Here is a 20,013-nt window from a genome sequence, read left to right on the forward strand (position 1 = left end):
TGTGTGTTTTCCAGTCCTAGAGTTTGAATTCATGGCCTGTACACTATCCCTGAGTTTTTCTGCTCAAGGCTAGCAGTCTACTACTTGAAACACAGCTCTACTTCTGGGTGTTTAATTGGAGAAAAGTTTCTCATATAGAATTTCCTACTTGTAATTATGATCCTCAGATCTCAGCCTCCTGAGTAGTTGAGATTACAGGGGTGAGCCACCAGCAACTGCCCTCTACCTCTTACCTATAACCTCAGCCCTCTTGAGTCCCAGAAGAATATGTCTCACCAGGCTCACTTTTTTTTTTTTTTTTTTTGCCAATCTTGGGGCTTGAACTTAGGGTCTGGGCATGCTCCTTAGATTTTTTTCCTGAAGGCTAGCCATGATGACACTTTTGCCTTTTTCTGTTTCTGTATTACTGAGGAATCGAACTCAGGGCCTCTTGCATGATAGATAAGCACTCTACCACTAAGCCAAATTCGCAGCCCAAGGCTGACTTGTAACAGGAATTATGAGGGTGAGATTTATTGACTTATCCCTTCAGGCATAGAATTTGCTGACTATTTCATATCTTTGCCAAGATTTGGAACCAGTCTTTGACTCTGCAATGAGGAATGATGAATGAGTGAGAGCCACCAGGCCCTAGAGGTCTAGGGATAGAGAATATGGATCCAGAACCTTCCACCACTCCTACAGCCTACGAACTCTGAGGGCTTGTCCCAGCTTGCCCAAGTTGGGTGGGCTGAGCATGGGCAACCTGCTTAATGTCCATCATCCATACATCATCCTTTCATAAACAGAGACATGGAGTTACTGCTGCCTTTTTTATTCAGGGGGGGAGGGGCAAGTCTGGGGTTGAACTGTGAGCCTAGGCTCTGTCCCTAAGCTCCTTTTGCTCAAGGGTAGCACTCTGAAACTTGAGACACAATCCCACTCATTTTTTTTCCTGTGATCTGTTAGAAATAAGAGTGTCACCGACTTTCCTGCCCTGGCTGAATTCAAATTGGCATTCTCTACATTCTCAGCCTCCTGAGGAACTAGTACAGGCAGGAGCTGCTGACAACTGGCTTTCTTTTCTTCTTGTTGTTATTTTTTTAATCATGACAATCAGACATATTCATGGTGTCATTCCAATTTTTTGCATTCGAAGTAATCTACCCAGGCTTGGAGTTGGAATGCTAGGACTGCTACCTAAATATGGAGAGAGATCCTGACAAACTCATTCCTACTTGTGTGAATGCTAATGGAATGCTATAAAATAATAATTAAATTTGCAGTTAATTCATGATTCTATTTTAGAATGCCACACAAATATTATTGGATTTATATCTTCCACTTTAGCACCATGGTATGATTCCTCTAATGGAAGGATATTAACTAATTTTTAATTAATGCTTTTATATATATTCAACCATGATACTTCATTAAATGGTGCCATAATGTAATAACAAATAATTGGTAATAATATACATATATATATAAATTAATATCCTCACATTCCTTCTCTCTGTATATGTGTGTGTGTGTGTGTGTGTGTGTGTGTACATATATATGTATATACACATATACATATCTATCAATGTATATATTGGGCACTACTGTGGCTTGATCATAGATCCTCAAAATTTCCTGGCACCTGGAAATTTGCTGGAGGCTGGTGTGTTAAGACTGTGACCCCATGTATGGATTGGGCAATGTAGGCAGGGAGTTGAAATCCCAGCATGGCCAAAAATTTATTCATGTAGTAAGAAGGCAATTTTGACACATTTTTTTTTCCTTCTCTGTGAGAGTCCTGAGTCTCAGTATGATGTATAATCCGTATGCAAATATAATCTAGGTGATATGATGTAATAAATGAAGTGTTATATGTGTAATAATACCACATAAATAAGGGTAATAAAGGTCATATGCAATAAACCCATGTATGTAAATAGATACCATATATGAATATTATTTTTTCCAAGTGCTGGGGCTTGAGTCCACGCCCTGGGAACTGGTCTGAATGTCTTGTCTTCAAGAATGGTGAGCTTCTCCTTCACCTACAATGTCACAGATTTACCCAGGCCCTGATTTTAAATCCCAGGCCTGCCAGAAAAATGGTGCATATTCCAAGCCAGGGCCTTATTATTATTATTTATTTATTTATTGGCCCAGCACAGGGCTTTAACTTAGGTCTTGGCACCTCTGCCACAACCAACCCTGGGATCCTAGGACCCGAGTTCAAATCTAAGGGCTGGCAAAAATCTAAAACAAAAACAAGGAGAAGCATAAAACTGAGAAGTTCAAGAAAGGGATTTTACTTTCTTTTTTCTTTTGTATTGTGACCATCCTGGGTCTAAATGACAAGGCCCAGAAAGTGCCCATGACTTTGCATTGCTGATGTTTGGCAGGCTATTAGGGAAGCCATAGCCCAAACCGGCAACTTGGACCTAGGGGTCTAATCCCGGGACTGTCACTAATGAATGGTGGGAGGTTCTAAGAAATACATTCGGATGATACATCCATACAAATGGAATGTTGAAAAATAACAAATTAGTAGTGTATGATTTTCATATTATACACAATTATACTACATTGACTAATTTTCAATTAATATTTATTATGTATTCAATCATGATATTTAAAAAAGAAAGGAATAATTTAGTTGCCAATAATTAGTAGTAGAAACGTACATGCAATTTCATAATATAGAAATTTCTCTTAGTTTATAAATATACATCTATCTACCAATCTACACATTTATCTGTTTAAACACTTGTTATGCCTGGGGCTCTGTGGTAGACTGTTCCCCTAGTACGTACAAAGCCCTGGCTTCGATTCATCGCTACCACATGCACAGAAAAATACAGAAGTTGTGCTGTTGCTCACGCAGTTGAGCACTAGCTTTGAGCATAAAAGCTTCGGGACTGTGTCTAGACCCTTAGTCAAGACCCAAGACTGGCACCAAAAAAGAAAAAAAAAGAATGGTCTGACCTCAACGATATAAGGATAGGACTGCAAATATCTCATCACAGAGCAAGCTGGGAATCTGGTGCTGACAGTTGCCATCTAACCTGATTTAGCCAGAGGTAAACTGCTGCAACCCAGCTCCGTGGAACCAGATGCTGCTGGCTCACTCGCCCTTATCATCCAAGATACTCCAGGGCTGAGATCTAACACTGGTGGTTTTAAAACCCAGCCCTAACAGGAAGTCTGTGAAACTCTAAGCTATGGCTCAAAGTGTAAGAGCTCTGGCCTTGAGCTAAAATCTTAGGGCAGTAGCCCCAAACTTTGAGTGCAATCCTCATGGCACACACACACACACACACACACACACACACACACACACACACACACACACACACACACACAGATAAGGATATCAGAAATGAAACTGTGACACCAAATGGTAAAGTAAAGAGCTTCTGCTCTGAGCTCATGGTCAGCACCCTGGCCTTGTGCTCAACCTCAAAACCTAGCCATGCAGGGCCCAATTAGGAGAAGTCAAAGGTTTCAAAACTGGATGAGCTTCACCAGCACTAGATGACTGGAAGCATTGTGATATTACACATGTACTTAGATTTACCAAGCTTCTGGAAACCAAGTGAGGCATCGTTACCAATAGTGAATCATTTCTTTAGGTTCAGCTCCCCAGTTGTCTGCCAGAAGGACTCTTGAATTAATTGTAGCAGTTTGTTTCAACAATGGGACATAGTCTAACAAAGACAGGATAAGTACAAGGAACTTGGCCTGCTATGGAAGGTGATACAAATGAAGGCTTCCTGTCAAAACAGAGCACTGGGGAGAGAAAGAGCTTGGGGTACAAAGAGGCCTTTATCTCCTGGACTTCAGATCCCACCCACATTAAACCTCACTAATTGCCCCTGGATGAATTGTTTTTTACACAGTTGTACAGGAGTGAGGCTTTTTGTCTGCCTGTTCCAACAATGAGGCAGACTTCCTCCAGCAGCCTGAGGTGTGAAGAAACACTCAGGCTACACAGGGAACAGTGAAGGGAGCCCAGAACATCCACTGTCTTGAAAGCACTCTCTGTACTATGAAATCATTCTATTCAAAGCAAATTTCCTAGCTGGGTGCCTTTCTTCAGAGAGACTCTGGATGTTCACCAATAGAAATGCATGCATACATACATAGACACATAGAGTTACTGGCTCTATTTTTGTGTGGCAGGTCCTGAGGCTTGAACTGTTAGCCTAGACATTTTCCCTGAGCTCTTTTTGCTAAAGGAAATATTTTATTTTGTCTTAAACCATGATTACCCTAGGCTGGGGTGCAGCTTTAATATCCACAGATGATCCGGGGATCCTAGGGTCTGAGTTCCACTCCCAACACTGGCATAAAAACATCAAATCAACACAAATGGAGAAGGAAAAAAACCAGGAAGTTTTACACAACCGTTTTACCTTTGTTTCCTTTAAACTTGATCATCATGGGTCTCAATGACTCAGCTTGAAAATTGAACGTGACCTTGCCTGGCTGAAGCCTGGTGGGCTGTCAGTGAAGCCCGAGCCCAACTCACACACCTAGGCCCTGAGTTGGATCCTGGGAATGGCACCTACACACTGCTGAAGATCCTAGAAAACTCATTCATATGTATAGGTATTCTAATAGAATGTTTGAAATGTACTAATTGAATTACTAATTAGCTAGTCATTCTAGTATAAGATTGTATGCAATGAATACAAGTCATTGATTAATTTAATAATTTATTGTCTTTTATTGTGATTAATTAATGGAGGCATAATTTTAGACCAAATATTTGTTAGTTATAATAGAACATATGAAAATAAGATATAGACATCACTCTTTATATAGAGTTATACACTAGCATCTACATAAATGTTTATCTGTCTCTGTATACATTTATAGATGCATATACATATGTAAATACACACACACTGCAATCTACACATGTATGTGTTTATATATTGACCACCCTTAGGGCTTGATCTCCAGTCTTCAAATTTGCCCGAAAACTTCACTTGCATCAGACTGGTGGGATAACATTGACCCATTCATGAAGTGGGCCTTCTAGGCCCGGAGTTCAAATGACAGAACTGCCAAAAACTTAATCCTTGTGGAAGAAGCCAAGTGTCCTACTTATTTTCCTTATCAGTGAAAGTCCTGGGTCTCAGGAATGATGCATAATACATACGCAAATCTATGTCCTATGTAATAGGATGTAAAAAATGTTATATGTGTAATCATATTCACTAAAATACATAATAAATAAATATAATACAAAATAAAATGAATAAATACACTAATTGAAATATGCAGTAAACATGTGTATGTAAATATAAATCATGTATTTAAAATGTATACGAGTGGTAGGACTTGAATTCAGGCCCTGGGAACAGGCTTGACTTTCTTGTCTACCAGCACGGTGAGCTTCCCCTTCCCCCACTATGCTGCAGATTTACCCAACCCTGAGTTCAAATCTCAGGTCTGGCAGAAAAAAAATGGCATGAATTCCAAGCCAAGGAGCCTCAAAATTTTTTAAATGTATGTATGTATGTACGTATGTATTTTTATTTTGTCAAAGACAGGGCTTGAACTCATGTCATGTCAACTCTGCCTCAGCTTCGATCACTCTAGGCTAGGGTGCAGCCCTTGGACCCACAGCCAAACCTGGATCCTGGGCCCCAAAGGCTGACAGGAGAAAATAAAATAAACTGACACAGGAAAAAAAATAGCAACTTGCAGATAGCTGCAGGTTTTACATTTGTTTTCTTTGCAAGGTAACCCTCCTGGGTTTGAATGACATGAAAAGTGTTGGTAACCTGGCATTGCTGAAGGCTGTCGGGCTTCCAGGGAAGCCTTTGGCCAACAGGACAAAATAGGCCCTGGGTTTGAAGCTCGGGCCTGACCTTTACCAATGGTGGGAAATCCTAAGAGTCTCATTCCTATTCATAGGAATACCAATGGAAGGTTATGAATGTCAAGGTTGAATTAGTTGTTCCTGAATGATACTACTATAAAATTAGAGTGATTTTAGGAGGCTGATGGTTTTTACTGAATATTTTGACACGTTAAAAGAATACTTTTAATTACATAGACACAATAATTCCAGGACAGTGGTTGATTTAATTAATAATTCATTAAAGATGAAAACAATATTAATTACATGCAGGCATAATAAATACCCAAGAATTGGTAGGAATGTAGCATATGTAACTGAATATTGTATAGACATCTCTGGCATTCGATATAGATCTATATTTATTTGTGTACTACTATCTACATGTTAATCTGTTCTCATTTTCTCAACCCCTGGAGCTCTATCTCAGGTGCTGGGAACTACTTGTCAGCTCAGTAGGCACCAGGCTGGCATGCTGACAATCACCCATTCATTCATTGAGCCTTGTAGGCTGTGAGTTCAGATACCAGCACTCCCAAAAATTGAATCGTGGAGTAAGAAGCCTATGGTGACACATGATTTCCTTTGCTGTGAATGTCCTTGCTGTCAGGTATGAAGTTTCATACATAGGCAAATCTATAACTTCCTTAATAAATGTAATAAATATTCCATGTGTAATAAGTCAATAAAATAAATGGTAAATAGATGAATAAAACAAAAATAAAATGAATAACTACACTAGGCACAATATGGAGTCAACATATGGGGCTCCATCTCAGGGCCTGGGAACTGCCTTGGAGCTGAATTGGCTAGAGGCTGCTGCTCTGAAAATCACCAATTCATGAACTTCTAAGCCCTGAGTTTAGATCCCAGCACTGCCAATAATGTAATCTTGGAGTGAGAAGCCGGACATGACACATTTTATGTTCTTCGAAAGTCCTCGGTGTAAGGTAGGATGTATAATTCGGATGCAATTCTATATGCTATGTAATAGCATGTCATAAATGTAATAAATGTCACAGGTGGAATTATTGTCACTACCATAAGTGATGAAGGGTTGAATTAGTGAATCATTCTAGATAAAATTAGACACAATAATTATAGGATGTGTGTTAAGTTTTATTAATATTTTATTAAGCATTAACAGAATAAAAATTGCATGGAGTCATAATTAAATACCTAATAATTAGTATTGACACATGATGTATATTTAATTATACATAGACATCTGTCTCATTCTATAAAGTATGTAAATATATGTATGTATATATGTACATATATGATAAACAATAACAGGATATTGAGTAATTTTAATTGATGCTTTATTAATGTTCAACTGGGAAACATCATTAAGTGGAGACATAATTTAATATCTAATAATTGGCAGTAATATCTATGTTAATAATATAGGGATATCTCTTTTTTTTACATAATATTTATATTCAGCAATGTCTACCTACTTATACCTCATTCACTCCTGGGGCTCGATGGTTGAGTGCTTTCCTAGTAAGCAGGAAGCCCTGGGTTCAATTCCTCAGTGCCACATAAACAGAAAACCCAGAATTTCTGCTGTCATTCAATCAATTGAGTGCTAGCCTGGAGCACAAACGCTTAAGGACAGTGTCTAAGCCCTTACTCAAAGCCCAGGACTGCTGCCAAAAAAGGTAGAATGTTCTAACTGCAACTATAGAAGGCCAGGACTTCAAATACCTCATCACAGTGCAAGCTAGGAGTCTGGCGCTGACAGCTGCCACTTAACCTGACAGCCAGATGTAAACTGCTGCAACCCAGCTCCAAGAAACCAGACACTGTTGGTTTACCCCCATCATCCTGGCTGCTTGGGGGCTTTAAACCCAGCCCTGTCAGGAAGCCTGTGAGAATCCTGGAAATGTGGCTTGAAGACGTAGATCTCTAGCTTTAAGCAAATGTTATTAGAACAGTATCCCTATGCATTGAGTACAAGTCCCATGTGTAACCCCCCAAAAAACCACCCCAATAAACCATTAGATGTGAACTTGTGTGGCTTATGAAATGTTCCTCAAAGAAAGGTTATACTGATGAAAGCACCCTAATTCTAATGACAGCTTGTGGAGTAGAGCTCTGTGCTGAGTCCTTCACAGGGTACAGGGTGCTGAGTCTATCACATGATGCTGTGGGCTGAGTCCTTCAAAGAGTGCCATGTGCTGTGTCCTTCATAGGGTGCATTCTTTCATCTTGTCCTTGTAAGAGCTCCACAACTGAGATGATTATGCAGACACGAATATTGAGGCCCAGATATGTCCCCAGGCAGGGACAAAATTATGTATTACTAAAGTGTCGGTGAGTTTTCTCCTGTAGACAATTGTTTTGTTTTTCCTCAGTCATGAATCTTGAACTCGGGGCCCAGGTGCTGAGCCTTACCACTTGAGCTCATGGCTAGCACTCTACCATGTGGAGCCAAGGACCCCCTTGCAACAGAGTGCCAAGATCTAGGGGTCTATAGCTGAGGTCTATCATCCTGCCTTCTCAGGAAGCTGAGATCTGAGGACCTGGGTTCCAAACTATCCCAGACACAAAAGGTCCCATGATACTATTATCTCCAATTCACCACTAAGAAACATGAAGTGGAAGCTGGGTGTTTGTGGCTCATGCCTGTCATCCTAGCTACTCAGGAGGATGAGATCTGAAGATCATGGTCCAAAGCTAGCCTGGGCAGGAAAGTCCCTGAGACATTTAGCTCCAATGAACCACCCGAAAACCTGAAGTGGCCCTGTGCCTCAAGTGGTAGGGCACACGACTTTAGCTGAAGAACTCAGGGACAGCACCCAGGCCTAGACTTCAACTCCTACAACAGACAACAACAACAATAAAAAGACAGAAACAAACTAACAAACCTGAATTAGAGGGCTGTAAATGTGCTTTAGGGTAGAGTTCTTCACATATATGAAACCCTGGTCTTGATTTCTCAGTACCACATTACCAGAAAAAAACCTGAAGTGGCTCTGTGGCTCAAGTGGGAGAGGGCTATCCTTGTACAAGAGAAACTAGGTACAGTGCTCAAGTCCTGAGTTCAAGCTTCAGGACTAGTGTATGCACGTGCGTGCACACACACACACACACACACACACACACACACACACACACAACACAACACAACACACAGAAAGGAGAAGTGAAGCTGTGACACAAAATGATAAAGCACTAGTCTTCTGCTCTGATCTCATTGACAGCACCCATGCCCTGTGTTCACAATCAAACCTAGCCACCTAGGGCCCAACTAGGAGAGGTCAAAGATTTCAAAACCTCATGAGCTTCACCAGCTCCATATGACAGGAAGTATTGTGATATCTGACATGTGCTTGGATTTTCCAAGCTTCAGGAATCCTAGGAGAGGCATCAAAGGCCCATCCTCATCTGCAATGAAATATTTCATTAGGTTCAGTGCCCTAGTTTAGTTCCTGAAGGATTCCTGAATTAGATTTAACACTGTATATGAACACCAGAACATAGACCAACAAAGGCAGAATAAGTGCAGCCAACTTGGCCTGACACGGAAGGTGGCACAAATAAAGGCTTCCTGTCAAAACAGAGCACTGGGGAAAGAGAAAGCTTGGTGTACAAAGAGGCCTTTTTCTCCTGAGCTTCAGAGCTTGCTCAGACTCATCCTCACTAATTGGCCCAGATGGAGTTGTTTGTTATATAGCTGTACAGGAGTAAGTCCTTTAGTGTGCCTGTTCAAACAATATGAAAGACTTCTTCCAGCAGGCCTGAGGAGCAGAGAAACCCTCAGGCTACACTGGGAACAGTGAGGGGAGCCCCAGAACAAACACTGTCATGAAAGCCATCTCTGTGCTATGAAATCATTGTATTGAGAACAAATTTCCTAGCTTGTTGTCATTCATAAAAGCTACTCTGGAGATTCAAAATATAGGAATGCATCAATACATACACAAAGACATGGATGTACAGGCTCTTTTGGTGGGAAAGTCCTGAGGTTGAACTATGAGCCTAGAAGTTTTCCCTGAGCTCATTTTGCTGCAGGGTAGCTCATTACCCTTGAACCACAGTCCCACTTCTGGGTTTTTCTGTGAACTCTTAGAAATAAGCATGTCAAGGACTTTCCTACCTGGGCTAGATTCAAACTGAGAATCTCTACATCTCATCCATCTGAGGAGCTGGGATTATAATCAGCAGACACTGGCACCTGCCTTTATTTTCTTCTTCATTTTTTAATCTGGACAATCTGACTTCTTCACCGGGTCATTCCCATGGTTTGAATTTATAAACAAACTACACAATGTTCTTTATAGCTCCTTTCTCTGAGAAATATTTTCTTTCCTCATCTTCCCCTCTGGTTACAGGTTAGAAGCCAAAAGTGAGAAATGAGTGTCATAGGATTTGGAAGCTAAGGTCCACAGTTCATGTCAGCTCTGTCACTTAGCTTTGAGCTGCAGTAAATTTATTGTCTCCGGATGAGAGGACCAAAGGCTGGAGTGATCCTCACACTGTCTTCATTGGTCCTTTTGCCTATAAAATGATCTAATAGTTATGAGTGTTATGTGTCTCCAACCTTAAGTATCTAGAACACACTAGAAGCATCTTCATGTTTCTGATTTTTTCTAGTACCCCCGAGATTTAGAATAATGTTTTGTGTTGAGCAACTCCTAGATGAATCCCTGAGGAAAGCCGCTTGAAGCCTCCTCAGGAGATCGTCATCAAAAGCCAAACCAAGCAGAAAACTCTGTTAGGCTCTTATCTCAAATAAACAACCAGAAAACCAGAAGTGGAGCAGTGGCTCAGAGGGTAGACCTCCAGTTTTGAGAGAGCCGAGCAGGAGATACAGGACAGGCCAGGAAAGCTTGGGTGGCCCTTATATCCAATTAATAACCAGATAGCTGGACATGGAGCTGTGGTGGTGGTAGAGCCTCAGCCTTGAGAAAAACATCTGAGGAACACAAGGGGCCCTGATTTTAGGCACTGGGATGGCCACAAAAATTCCAAAAGTGAAGGCCATCTTATGTATCAGTGCTCTACTAACTTTTGTGTGTATATTACCTCCCAGAGTGCAAACAGACCATTAGCAATGCTTCTGCTTTTATTTACTGATTTATTTTTCAGATATGCTTGTTGCACATTCCACATCATTCTCTTCATTTCAAGCCCATTGCTTTTCTCTTCTAGGGTTCCAGGTCTGTGTCGTTATATGATGCACACTTAAACGCTCAGCAGCCTTTATTTACATTTTATTATGAGGCCAAGGCCAGTAGAGTCACAAATCAGGTAGGGGAAGAGAAGGTTCGGTTTTGTGGAAATAACCAGTATTCAGAAAATTAAACTTGGAAATGTAAGATGGTAGCATAATTATGTAAAAGCTACCACTAAGAAAAAGATGAGGGGCCTGGGAATGTGGATTACTGAGAGAGTGCTTGCCTAGCATGCAAGAAGCCCTGGGTTTGATTCCTCAGTAGCACATACACAGAAAAAGCCAGAATTCACGCTGTGACTCAAGTAGCAGAGTGCTAGAGACATTACCCCAGCCTTGAGTTCAACCCAAGAACTGGCAAAGAGATAGTTAAGTAGGTAGGTATGTAGGTGGATGGGATAGATAGCTAGCTAGCTAGCTAGCTAGAGAGAGAGAGAGAGAGAGAGAGAGAGAGAGAGAGAGAGAGAGAGAGAGAGAGAGAGAGAGAGAGAGATAGATAGATAGATAGATAGATAGATAGATAGATAGATAGATAGATAGATAGATGACAGATTAATACGGTCTTGAACGTCAGGAGGAAAGAAGGGAACAATTCCCAGTCATGAGGCCTACTGCAATGTGCAGGACACCAGCATCGCCTTCACACAACCACAGAGCAGGAAGACTGTCTCTGTCCCACTTCTCTGGCAGCCGAAGGCACCAAAGCCAAGAAGTCAGAGCCAGGTTCTAACCCAAGTGCTCAGACACAGTAGAGAAAGGACTCTGCATCTCCTGGGGATTTGCATTAATTATGTGGAGAAGGAAGGAAGGAAAATGGACAGGCAGAAGTAGAAGGGCCTTTAAATCTGACAGATGGAGAGTCAAAAACCCACTTCCTAAGATCAGAGAGCAGTGCTTTTCTATTCTTTTTTTTATTGTGAAAATATTGTACAGAGGGGTTACAATTACGTGGGCCAGATAATGAATACATTTCTTATCAAGCATTGTAGCCTCCTCCTTTGTTTCCCCTTCCCATCCTATCCTCCCCCCACCCCCCAACCCTCCTCCTGCCCCCTACCAAAGTTGTAAAGTTCATTTTCGACATAACGACTTGTACGTCTCATTGTTGCAATGTGTCCACCTGTATTCCTATTTAAACGATTTGTTTTTCCCTCCCCCTCTACAAATTATAACAACATCAAATACAGTGAAAGCATGGGTTATATGGTGGGCGAGAGACATACAAAGCAACAAAGAAATCCTCCCCTCTCCCCCATTAAACTGGCTCTCTATTTTTTTATCTTTTTTTTATTGTGAGAATACAGTACAGAGGAGTTACAATTACATGGGCAAGATAATGAGTACCTTTCTTATCAAGCATTGTTGCCTCCTCTTTGTTTCCCCTTCCCATCCCTTTGCATACTCCCCCTTCCCCCTACCCAATCCTTTGCCCACTCTCCGCCAAAGATGTAAAATTCATTTTTTGACATAACGACTTATACACCTCATTGTTGGAATGGGTCCACCTGTATCCCTAGTTAAATGATTTGTTTTTGCCCTTTCCCTCCACAAATTATACCTACATCAAATACAGTGAAATCATGGCTTATACCGTGGTGGAGGGACATGCAAAGCAACATAGAAATCAACTTATAAATATGTTAGAAACAATTGCATGAAAGGAAAAAAAAAACAAAAACAAAATTTTGAATACTTATCTTGGGGTTCATTCCCCCAACATCAACTTATCTGACCTTTACTACTTTACTGGGACATATACTAGTTATTGCAAATAAGGGAAACCATGGAACCTATGTTTCTTTGGGCCTGGATTACTTCACTTAATATTTTTCCAAGTCTATTGTTAACATAAAGATAGCCTGAGGCTCCCTTCACCTGAAGGAGAAAGGTTAATTAGTCATTGTTTCAAGAGGCTGAGAAAAGCCTGACCTTGGTGTAACTCTAACAAATGTTTCAGGTTTCCCCTCATTGCTGGCGTTCCTGGAATGTATGAAGTGGTTTTGTAGCACAATTCCCTGTTAAGTGTGTACATTCTGCCTCCTAATCCCACAGGCCTGGGTCTCTTCTCCTAGCCTGGCTTTTGAAACTGTTTCCTGTCCTTCAAATACAGTGTTACACTGGAGTTCTTCCTGCTAACAGGGCTAGGGCTCAGATCCTGAGAACTTCATTTGAACCCAAAATTGGTAAATAATGTTTCTTTTCTGCTTAAGAAGTCTAAGAACATTTAGAGTGCAAATAATATATCACCAAGGAAAACCCAGGATGCTCTTGAATATCTGACTTTTCAGAAGTGGAAGTCAGAGTCTCGTAGACTTTCTGTCCCTGGTTGGTTTCACTCTGTGACCCTCAGACCTCAGTCTCCTGAGTTACAGTGACAGGCATAAGCTACTGGTGCTCTGCTAGGTTCAGAACTGTAATGTCATTGACAATACAATTCAACTGCTCATCACAATGGGCTTGGGGAGTATATTAACCCTTTCAACATTGGATCTTTCAGAACCCTGTAGGACACAAGGTTATAATGCTAGAGTCTGATAGTCTGGGCATCTGGAGCTGCTACACTTGAACCTTGAGCTCTGACTCCAATTCTGGTGTACATCAGCATTCATTTTCCAGAGAATGTTCTCCTATTTAGAAAATAGAAAAAAGTACTTTAACCCTCTTTTTTTTTCCAGTTATGTGTCTCGAACTCAAACTTGGGCACTGTCCCTGAGCCCTTCATCTCAAGGTGAACACTCTATCACTTGAGCCACAACACCACATAGGGTTTTTGGTGGTTCATTGAAGGTAAGAGTCTAACAGGCTTTCCTTGACTAGGCTGTCTTTGAACTGTGGTCTGCAGATCTCAGCCTGCTGAGAATCTAGTGTTCCAGTTGTGAGCTACTGGCATCTGGCCTATTGTTTTTGACAGTTATGGGGCTTTATCTTAGGGCCTAGGTACTGTATCTAGCTTCTTTTTCTAAAGGCTAGCGCTCTACCACTTTAGCCACTCCATAGCTTCTGGCTTTTTCTTTTTATGTGGCATTGAGGATTCAACCCTGGCATTCATGCATGCTGAGCAAGTTTTCTACCACTAAGCCACATTTCTAGCCCTACCCTTACAATTTTATCCCTCAACTTGCCTGTCCTCAAGACAAGGCTTCTGAGTATAAATCATTTAAAGAAATCCTTATAAGAAGGTGTCCAAAGATACAGAAGACAAAGCTTATATTGGGGAGGGACTCTAAACATGTGAAGACTATGACAAATGCTTCTATTTAATTATGTATCATGTTTCAACACTTAAAAAAGTATTAATAAAAATGAGTCAATATCCTATATTATTGTGTATAATTTTATATTAGATGTACAACATGTACTAAACATTATGTGTACAATAATACTAAATTGCGGCTGGGAAGGTGGCTTAGTGGTAGTGCGCTTGCCTTGAATGTACGTGGCCCTGGGTTCGATTCCTCAGCACCACATAAGCAGAAAATAATCCAGAAGTGGCACTGTGGCTCAAGTGGTAGAGTGCTACCCTTGAGCTGAAGAGCTGAGGGACAGCGCCCAGGTCCAGAGTTCAGGCCTGCGACCAGATCCCCCCCCAAAATAATAATTCTAAATACAATAGACAATAAATAAATGAATCAATTAAAAACTAAAATAAATGAATCAAATAAAAACTAAAATAAATACAAAATCAATAGTACAAATCATAATATGTTATAAACATACATATGTAAATATATCATATATTACACATATATAGAAATTTTTTTCCATTGCAGGGCCTTCATTCAGACCCTGGTAACTCGAACCTGAATTACTTTTCCTCAAGGACAGTGAGTTTGCTTTCACCCATGGTGCAAAAATGTTACCTGGATGATGAGATCAAATCCCAGCACTGAAGAGAATTCTGGTCCCAGTTCCAAGACAGTGACTTATTTTTTTTTTTAATGGAAGCAGTTTTGTTTATTCAGTTCCATACTGAATATTAAAATAAAAGCAGTGTAGAATTTTGTACATCTATTCAGATGTCTTTCCCTTACCCCCAAACTGCTTCTCTGAGCACTACTTTTTTTTCATTTTTTATTGTAAAAATATTGCATAAAGGGGTTACAGTTAAATGAGCAAGGTAATGAGTATAGTTCCTTTTGAGCATTGTTGTCTCCTCCTTTGTTTTCCACCTACCATCCCTTTCCTCCCATCTCCACATCTATTCCCCCTGCTGAACTCAGTGAGCTAATTTTTTATTTTTGTCTTTACACTGGGTTTGAACTCAAGAAGTGGCAACTCTGCACTTTCCCGCACACTGCTACAGATTTACCAAGACCCTGAATTCAAATCCCAGGTTAGGAGACAAAACTGGCAGAAATTCCCAACCAGGGATTTTTATTTCTTTTTTAATTTAGTTAAATAATGAATTAATTTTTAATTTTTTCTTTATTTTGCCAACAAGCGGCTTGAACTCAGGTAGTGGCAACTCTGCCTCAGTTTCAATCTCCCTAGGCTGGAGTGCAGCCTCTGGACCCATAGCCAATCCTGGGATCCTAGGCCCACGGGGCTTGCAGGAAGAAGAAAAAGTAGTATAGAACAAAACGTGGCAAACTGCAGAAGGCTGGTGGTTTTACATTTTATCCTTTGCAGTGACCATCCTGGGTCTGAATGACACGGTTGCAAAGTGGACCTGACCTGCCATTGCTGAAGATGGCGGGCTATCAGGGAAGCCAAAGGCCAATCTGTGAACATAGGTCCTGGGTTTAAATCCTGGTCCTGATACCTACCAATGGCAGGAGATAACAAGAGACTCGTTCCTATGCATAGGAATACCAATTGAAAGAGTAGGTCATGCTTTGTTATAGTCTAAAATTGGATGCAATAATCCTAGGAAGCTGATTGATCCTAATTAATAGTTTATTAACCATGAAAAGAATAATACTCCTTCAATTGTCGTATAATACATGCCTAAGAGTTGGTAGGAACGTAGTAGGTGTCATTCAATCATAGATAGATGGTTCTGGTGCTCTTTACCAATATATATTTATTTGTATACCACCATCTGCATATCCATGTATCACTGTTTTGGCCAAAGCTGAGGCTGGATGTCAGCACCTGGGAACCATCCGACAGCTTCATTGGCTAGAGGCTGCCATGCTCACACTCATCCATTCATGAATTGGGTCTGCTAGGCCCTGAATTCAGATCCCTGCACTGCCAAAAATTTAATCTTGGAATAAGAAGCCGAGTGTGACACATGTTTTCCTTTTCTAGGAGAGTCCTGGGTGTCAGGCATGATGGAGAACATATCTACAAATCTGGATGCTATGTGATAGGATGTAAACAATGTAACAAATGGTAGAGGTGTCATCAGATTCAATAAAATAAATGGTACATAAATGAATAAAACAAGAAATAAAATGAATAACCACACCAAACACGATATGGACTGAATATCTGTATGGAAGTATAAATCCTATCTTTAAAATGGATATAAGGAGCATGTTTTCCAGGCCTGAGGCTTGAATTCTGGCCTAGAGAACAGGCCTGAATTTCTTTTCTTCAAGAATGGTCAGATTTCCTTCCCTCACAGTGCTGCATATTTACCTGGACCTTGGTTCATATCCCAGGCCTGGCAGAAAAATTTGCTCGAATTCTGAACCAGGGAGCTAAATAATATTTTTAATTGTGGCTATTGGGGAAGCCATAGTCCTGCACAGCAGCATAGCCCTACAGTTCGAATCCCAGTCATGTCACTTCTGGATGGTGGGGATCCTAAGAGACTCGTTCCCATGCACAGGAATAACTATGGAATGTTATCAATGTGATGGTTGAATAAGTTGCTCATGAATGGTAGTCATATAAAATTAGATTTCATGATATCAGTTGGCTGATTTTATTTAATTATCTTATGAAGTACTAAAAATACTAATTCTCACAGGGATGCAATAATTTCAGGACACTACTTTACTTAGTAGTTTATTAAGGATGAAAATAATAACATTAATTACATGGAGGCATAATAAATACCCAAGAATTGGTAGGAATATAGTCTCTATAACTGAATAATGTATAGATATCTCTGGCACTCTATAAACATATATATTTGTGTACTGCAATCTGAATGTCAATCTGTTCATATTTTGTCAACCCCTGGGGCTCTATCTCAGGTCCTGGGAACTGCCTGTCAGCTCAATTTGTCCCAGCATGGCATGCTGACCCTCACCCATTCATGAATTTGGCCCTAGAGGCCATGAGTTCAGACAATGAATCATGGAGTAAGAAGCTGATGGTGACACATGTTTTCCTTTCCTGTGAAAGTCCTTGGTGTCAGGTATAACTAATACATATGCAGACCTATATCCTATGTAATCAATGTAATCAATGTTCTATGTGCTATAATAATCAATAAAATAAACAGTCACTACATGAATGAAACAAAACCTAAAATGACTACACTGAATGCAATATAGAGTCAACATATGTGTGTAAATATATATCATATATTTAAAATGTATATGAATAGAATGTCATCTACTGCTGGGGATCATTTCAGACCTAAGGAGCATACATGAATTTCTTGACATCAAGGAGGCAAGCTTCCCCTACCCACGCAGTGCAACAGAGTTATGCAGACCAAGAGTTCCAATCCCAGTTCTGGCAGAAAAAATTGGCACCTTTATACTATGTGATGCCCAACTCTTAGGTATTTCATTATGCCTACATTCAATGAATGTGATTGTTTAAATGCTTCATAAAGTATTGATTGGAATCAATCAGTATCCTATAATAAAATTGTGTATAATTTTATCCTATAATCATTCAAGAACTGCCTATTCAGTCATAACATACATCACATTGCACTGGTATTCATATAGATAGAAATGGGTTTTATGGCTCCCTTGCCATTTTGTGGTGGCAGGACGAGGATTCCAACTGTGGGTTCCAGCTCCCACCGCATAAACCTGAGGATAGGGTACTCACTGGTCTGTCCAAGAACAGCAAGATCAATGATTAGGCAGGCCCCAGTGGTTCTCAGCAATCATTCTTGATATTTATAAGGCTGTTATAGGAGGATCATGCTATAATTCACCCTAGGCAGGAAAGTCCTTAAGACCCCCATCCAACTTCAGTGCCAACAAAGCCAGAAGTAGAGCTGTGTGGCTCCAGTGGTAGAGGGCTAGCCTTGAGCAAAAGCAGCTCAAGGGATGTGACCCGATCCTGAGTAAAAGGTCCAGGACTGGCAACAAGCAGATATATACAATAATCTGTGCAGCTATCTGGCTAAAGCAGGTCACCCTCTTGTATCAACTGAATTGGACCGAGTTCCCTGGGAAAGGACCTGGGGGAGGTGCTGTCAGCTTGACTTTGGCCATGCTGCTTGCATCACAGAATTCTGGCCACACCCCCATTTTTTCATGGATCTTTCTGATCAATGCGATACAAGAATTGTAGCCATGCCCACATTCCATGCTGCACATCACCAGGATTCCCTCAGTTGGTTGACACTACCACCAGCAGTTGAGGAAGGTAGAGGGGAGCAGGAGACTCGAGGAGACTTTGGATTAGAATAGGAAATTGATGTCTTAGTCAGTGAGTGGGAGAATAGAGGATTTCCCAGAGGGTAGGAATGTGGCCAGCCCATCTTTCCCATCCCAGTGCTCAGATGTCTGAAACAAGACTCCATAAGAGAGCTACAGACAAGAAACTATTGCCAGAACACCGGTGGAAGAATCCTCCCATCAGACCTGCAACATTCAAGAAAACAAAGAACACGAAAAAGGGAGGGATCCCCAAGACAAACACCACTGGGGAGCGTGATTCAATGGAGGGTCTGGCCAAAGGTAATGCTGATTGCGGGCCTCCCTTGCCTTTTGACACAGTCATAGCCACCAGGGTCCAGAGTGTCAATGTTCCCGATACCACCAAGGATCTGCAGAGGTGCTAGCGACACGTGATGCCCACCCTGGACTGCAGCAAAAGAAACCAGGCACTCTGTGCCAAGATCCAACCACTGAAGCAGGAAAAGACAGACCTGTGGGATTGACTGGAGAAACAGAGGGAGAAGATAGCTCAGGCGCACGAAGCACCAAAATCAAAGCTAGAGATCCACAAGCCACCCATACAGAGGTTGGTTTCAGCAGAAAGCGATTTACAATCTGCACCAGCCCAAGTCAAGCACGTGGTCAATGGAAAAGAAATGGAACGAGAAGCACTCACCAGCTGCCTGCAGGTCGCAAAGTGGTGCATGGCAGAGTTGGAGATGGCGGCTTCTGTGGTCACTACTGCACAGAAAGAGATAGAAATGTTCTTCAAACAGATGAAAGATGTGACACTTCAGCTCGAGGAAAAGACCAAAAGTTTCGACGACTGGAGCAAGTGAACACAGAGTTGCAGGAGAAGCTGGAAGTGTTCTGAACAGAGAAGAATAACAGGAAGAACATAATCTTCATATTCCAACAAGTGCTGGCGAGGCATGTGTACTGAAGGGACTACTGGACAACATGAGCTGTATGGTGACCTCCGCAAATCTGAAGAGAGACACCATCACGGAGGATCTGAGCTTTGAGAGGTCTGCATGGAAGGAGGAGGTTCAGTCCCTCACCGACCAGGTAAACCAACTGACAGAGGAGAAGGAGCAAAGGATGAGGCAGGTGCTGGACATAGAGAATGAGCTGGGGGAACTAAGAAGGAAGCGGCAGAACCATCTCAGGCCGAGCAGCAGTGGCTGGCCCAGGCCTACCACACGCAGGTGGAGTTGAAAAACCTGTAGGAACAACTTCACATCCAGGTCAAGGAAAACCAGAGTCTCTGTCTCCAGAATGCAGAGCAGCAGGAGCAACTATGGAGACTAGAGGAGAAGGTCACGTATCTGCAGGAGATCCCAAGATCCTATGATGCCCATGTGTGTGCAACGCATAGCAAGAGGAACAGCTGGCTCTGCTGTGGGATGCTCTCCACAGCGTGAGCGGTGAGAAGGAGGAGCTCCCTAGCATCCTGGACT

The sequence above is a fragment of the Dipodomys spectabilis genome, unplaced genomic scaffold, assembly GCF_019054845.1.
Source record: "Dipodomys spectabilis isolate Male_0828 unplaced genomic scaffold, ASM1905484v1 ptg000505l, whole genome shotgun sequence".
Classification (NCBI taxonomy): Eukaryota; Metazoa; Chordata; class Mammalia; order Rodentia; family Heteromyidae; genus Dipodomys; species Dipodomys spectabilis.